The sequence below is a fragment of the Bufo gargarizans genome, chromosome 3 (genome assembly GCF_014858855.1).
Source record: "Bufo gargarizans isolate SCDJY-AF-19 chromosome 3, ASM1485885v1, whole genome shotgun sequence".
NCBI classification, from domain to species: Eukaryota; Metazoa; Chordata; class Amphibia; order Anura; family Bufonidae; genus Bufo; species Bufo gargarizans.
In genome coordinates this window covers 500,388,813-500,394,981 of record NC_058082.1, presented here as the reverse complement: position 1 = coordinate 500,394,981, position 6,169 = coordinate 500,388,813, and positions in this window count along the sequence as shown.

The following is a 6,169-nucleotide window of genomic DNA, read 5'->3' as shown; positions in this document are numbered from 1 at the left end:
TAGTCTAGACTCAGCCAAAGCAACACGATCCGGATCATCATATATCTGACCCAGGGCTAAAAAGAATTCATCCACTGAACGGAGGGGCCATGCCCCCACCGGCAGCGAAAGGGCCCACGACTGAGCGTTACCCCTGAGCAGCGATATAATGATCCCCACCCTCCGTTCCTCATCACCAGAGGAATGGGGAAGAAGGCGAAAATGGAGTTTGCAAGCCCCTCTGAAACGCACAAAATTCTCACTACCCCTGGAGAACGTATCCGGGAGCGAGATCTTAGGCTCAGAACAAACTCCATGAACGCAAGCTGAACCGGTCACTAGAAACTGAGAAAGAGTCTTACGGAGATCATCTACCTCCAATGAAAGACCCTGGAAGCGTTCAGTCAAAAGTGAAACCGGATCCATGCTTGAGACGGTTTTGGCGGTTTATAATGTCACGGAAGGTGTACAGGAAACAAGACAATGCAAAACGAATATATGACTCACTGGATCCAAAACTAAGGAACAAAAGGGAGACCCCTGCATAAGACCTGGCACTCTCCCTGACTCTGCTCAGCCTATGCGAACACCCCAATGGTGGATGATCGCATATCCTCGTACCTCGACTATATAACACCTGAACACCCTACAATAGTGAGGGGACACGACCACCGGCTCCCTACACTAGACACGGGGGGAGTCAGGGTCACCTTGGATCCAGCAAACATAAAATCACAAATGAATGTACAACACTTATGTTGTAGAAGACTGGGAAATAGGATCAGCATGCACACACACTCCAGGAAGTTATATAAACCGCACACTAATGCATTATGGGGAGGAATTTAAAGGGATGCAATCAGTCCAACTACAAGACAGCTGAGAGAGGCTAACGAGATGAGGAACTGAAAACCAAAACAAAGAAAGCTCAAGGAGGAGGTTCTGAAAGGCATCTGTTAGAGATTCTCAGATGTCTGGTTGTGACACCACCTTAATGCGCCCATGCTACCGGTCCAAAATGGGGGCTTTTTTTATACTCACTGAGAGGGAGGACAAACTGAACTACTATAGAGACATCCTATGTAGTCAGTTGGCTGCTGCCTATCCGCGCCATAGTCCATCCTCTCGCAGGTCTTACTGGGGGGGCCCTCAGCACTCACGTTCCACTGCCATGGCTGATGTGGAGGGGTGTGGTGGCAGGAGCAGCACCAGCTCCATCAGCAGCAGCCTGAGTCTACATTTGCTGATGAGGAGCTTTCTTTACCTGTCTAGTGAAGAAACTACTCACCAGCAGCTAGACGCAGAGCAGAACCTTAACCAGCAGGTGGTGGCATACTTGGAGTGCACCCCGCAAGCCATCATTGAAGATCCGCTGGACAACTGGGCAGCCAAACTGGATTTGTGGCCGCAACTGGCCGAGTTTGCCCTGGAAAAGCGGTTCTGCCCTGCCAGTAGTGTGGCATCAGAGCGGGTGTTTAGTGCGGCGTAGGCCATAGTTACCCCAAGAAGAACTCGACTGTCCACCAAAAATGTGGAGAGACTGACCTTTGTCAAGATGAATCAGGCGTGGATCAGCCAGGATTTCCACCCACCAATTCCTGATGTATTAGACTACAGATGTAGTAGAGGTAACACACATGCTTTATGAGACGTGTTCTGTAAACGAAATTTGTTAAGCTAACACCTTCAGATGCTTTTCAATGGCTTTTGTTTCAAGATAACGCAATAAGTTAAGAAATTTGAGTTAAGAGTTTGTGTGTTAACACAGCTACATCTGTAGATTATCCATGGTGCCAAACCAACACTTTGACAAATAAGACTGGTTTCTTCCTGCTACCTTCCTCAGCTAATATTCTGATGCTGCCACCCACCTGATGCCACACATCTGATGCCGAGTGCTCCTTCTTTCAGCCACCATCTTCAGCAGGACTGGTATTTGCCACCCACCTCCACACTATGTCACCTTGCCACCCTGTGGTCTCCTCATGTTGCTGCCACCTCTACACTATCTCACCTTGCCACTCTGTGTCCTCCTTGATGCTGCCGCCACCTAGGGACTCTGTCATTATGCCACTCTGCGGCCTTCTGATGCTGCCGCCACCTGCACACTCTGTCATTGTGCCACTCTGCGGCCTCCTGATGCTGCTGCCACCTCCGCACTCTGTCATTGTGCCATTCTGTGGCCTCCTGATGCTGCCTCCACCTACTGACTCCTAGGGACTCTGTCATTGGGCCACTCTGTGGTCTCCTCATGCTGCTTCCACCCCACCACTTTGTCATCTTGCCACTCTGTGGTCTTCTGATGCTGCCGCCACCTCCACATTCTGTCATTGTGACACTCTGCAGCTTCCTGATGCTGCTGCCACCTCCACATTCTGTCATTGTGCCACTCTGCGGCCTTCTGATGCTGCTGCCACCTCCGCATTCTGTCATTGCGCCACTCTGTGGTCTTCTCATTCTGCTTCTACCTCACCACTATGTCATCTTGCCACTCTGTGGTCTTATGATGCTGCCACCACCTCTACACTCTGTCACCTTGCTACTCTGTGGTCTTCTGATGCTGCCTCCACCTCCACATTCTGTCACTGTGCCACTCTGCAGTCTCCTGATGCTGCTGCCACCTCAACACTCTGTTATTGTGCCACTCTGTGGCCTCCTGATGCTGCCTCCACCTCCACACTCTGTCATTGTGCCACTCTGTGGCCTCCTGATGCTGCTGCCACCTCCACACTCTGTCATTGGGCCACTCTGTGGCCTCCTGATGCTGCCGCCACCTCTACACTCTGTCACTTTGCCACTCTGTAGTCTTCTGCTGCTGCTGCTACCACCTCCACACTTTGTCATTGTGCCACTCTGCTGCCTCCTGATGCTGCCAATGACAGAGTCTGTAGGTGGAGGCAGCATCAGGAGGCCACAGAGTGGCACAATGAACTGTAGACATCTATGTTGAATCAGCAGAAGACTGTTTAAAAGGAGTGCGCTTCTTCTTGCGATAACATCGACCTGTAAGACTGAGTTCATACTTGAGTTATCATATCAGTTTTTGCCCCGTGACTGCCCAAATAAGTAAAGTGTGCAGTAATTCTAAGAGCGGCTCCTGTCATTTCCATGTCATACTGACTCATGTTTTAGTTTACTTCCAAATCAGACTCCCTATGCATGTTACTGTAAGGCACAGTGTTCTACACCACTATAAAGGCTCTCTACAGCTAGGAAAAAGGATTTTATTAACGTAATTTACCGCAAATTTATTTGGATTGAACCAAATTTTTTCCTAAAAAATTCGCTGGATCTCTAGTTGCTAGAATAAAGAATACACAATAGATAATTGAAGGGATTGTATAGGATAAGGCTACTTTCACACTAGCGTTTTAGTTTTACGGTATTAAGATCCGTCATAGAGGCTTAATACTGGAAAAAAAAACTTTAGTTTTGTCCCCATTCATTGTCAATGGGGAAAAAAAAAGAACTGAACAGAATGGAATGCTCCAAAATGCATTCTGTTCCGTTTAGTTTCGTTCCCATACCGGAGAGCAAACCGCAACATGTTGTAGTTTGCTTTCCATCCTGGAATGCAGAGCTAGAAGGATCCAGCTTGACCCCCAATGCAAATCAATGGGGATTGATCAGTTTTCTCTACCACAATCTGCCACAATAGAAAACTGATCCGTCCCTCATTGACTTTCAATGAAGATTATGATGGATCCGTCTTTGCAATGTTAAAGATAATACAACCGGATCCGTTCATAACAGATGCAGATGGTTGTATTATCAGTAACAGAAGCGTTTTTGCTGAACCCTGCCAGATCCAGCAAAACTGCTAGTAAAGTAGCCTTAGTCTTACTTTCTTTTTCCAGATACTGTGCCACGTCTATTCATGGGTACTGTCAGGTATTGCAGGTGAATTGGGTTGAGCTGCAACACCAGGCATGGTCCATGACTATTTCTACATGGAATAATTTACATTTATGAGGGTGTAAATCTGAAAAAAAATATATTTATGTTGTTCATTTTAACCTTATCAATAAAAATTTATATTTTATGTAAGACATATTGAAAAATAATCTCCTATATGTAACAAAATTAGGTGCAAAATTTGGGGACTATGAAAAATGTATTGCCTCTAAACTAGCACATAGTGATTCCTGGTGATTCCAGGATAAAAATGATACAATATTGAAGTGGTGAAAGAATAAACTACTCCCTTGAAGTGGGTTCACACTAGCGTTAAGGATTCTGTTATGGCTTTCCGTTATAACATGGTTATAACGGAAAATAACGGAATCCATAAGACGGAAGGACGGATCCGTTCTTCTGCCTATAGACTTGTATTATGATGGAATGCAAAACGGAAGCCTTTAAAAGGCATTCCGTTTGCTCTCCATCCTAATAGAAGTCTATGGGAATCATAACGGATCCGTCTGGGTCCTGTTATGCAAGACGGAAAACAAAGTCCTGTCGACAGGACTTTGTTTTCCGTCTTGCAGAACGGGACCCAGACGGATCCGTTATGCTTTCCCATAGACTTTCCTTTTTGCATTCTGTCTGTGCATTCTGTTATTTTCCGTTATAACCATGTTATAATGGAAAGCCATAACGGAATCCCTAAAGCTAGTGTGAACCCACCCTAAGCTGTAAAAACCAGTGTCAGGCAGCTGCTGCCAAGGCCAATAAGATAATGGGTTGCATGAAAAGGGGCATAGATGCCCGTGATGAGAACATAGTCCTATCACTTTACAAATCACTAGTCAGACCACACATGGAGTACTGTGTACAGTTCTGGGCTCTTGTAAACAAGGCAGACATAGCAGAGATGGAGAAGGTCTAGAGGAGGGCAACTAAAATAATAACTGGAATGGGGCAACTACAGTACCCTGAAAGATTATCAATATTGGGGTTATTCACTTTAGAAAAAAGACGACTGAGGGGAGATCTAATTAATATGTATAAATATATCAGGGGTCAGTACAGAGATCTCTCCCATCATCTATTTATCCCCAGGACTGTGACTGTGACGAGGGGACATCCTCTGCATCTGGAGGAAAGAAGGTTTGTACACAAACATAGAAGAGGATTCTTTACAGTAAGAGCAGTGAGAATATGGAACTCTCTGCCTGAGGAGGTGGTGATGGTGAGTACAATAAAGGAATTCAAGAGGGGCCTGGATGTATTTCTGGAGTGTAATAATATTACAGGCTATAGCTACTAGAAAGGGGTCGTTGATCCAGGGAGTTATTCTGATTGCCTGAATGGAGTCAGGAAGGAATTTTTTTTCCACTTAAGTGGGGAAAATTTGCTTCTACCTCACACCTCTACTTTTTTTTTTTTTTGCCTTCCTCTGGATCAACTTGCAGGATGACAGGCCGAACTGGATGGACAAATGTATTTTTTCGCCCTTATACTGTATACTATGTTACTATAATAAATGACCCCCAAAACGTTCTTCTATAATAGTTAACAGAAATGATAAGACTAGATTGGGGAAGGGTGTTATCTGAAGGGTAATCCCCATAATAATAGTATATTTAGAATTTAGATAAAAATAGGACAGCTGTTCTATTTGCTCGATAGGCCTAAATAATGGCTTTCACATAAGATCATTGCATTGATTAATGTAATGCAGGGGTCAGCAACCTCCAGCACTCCTGTTGTTGTGAAACTACCACTCCCAGCAGGCACACTTGCTCAGATGTTCTCAGAACTTCCATAGAAGTGAAAGGAGCATGCTGGGAGCTGTGATTTCACAACAGCTGGAGTGCCAGAGGTAGCTTGTGTAATGTGTGATGCTCTAATTCAGTTACTATAGGGGATGGCTTTCTCTGATCACAGTAAGGGTCTGACTGAAAAAGTTAAGGTCAACTGCATGCTGAGCTAATAGTCCTAATAAAGAGGAAGTTAATGAGCCAGGACTGTAAGCAGGATACATGGATTGACTTCAACAAATTATATCCACAAAGCTATCCACCCATTTCTGTGTTTGATTTTGCCCTTCCCTTTGTGTCTGCCTGTTACCACCTCCCTCTCCACATTCTCTACTGCTACAAATGGGGTCGTCAAACAAATATGGAGTCATTAGTTATCAGGAAAGAGGAACCTTCTGCTAAGGCAACAACGGGTTTGGTTCAAACTTGCAAGACAGGCCAATTGTCAGAAGGATACTCCTGGTCTGAGAGCAAAGGAACAAAAAGGA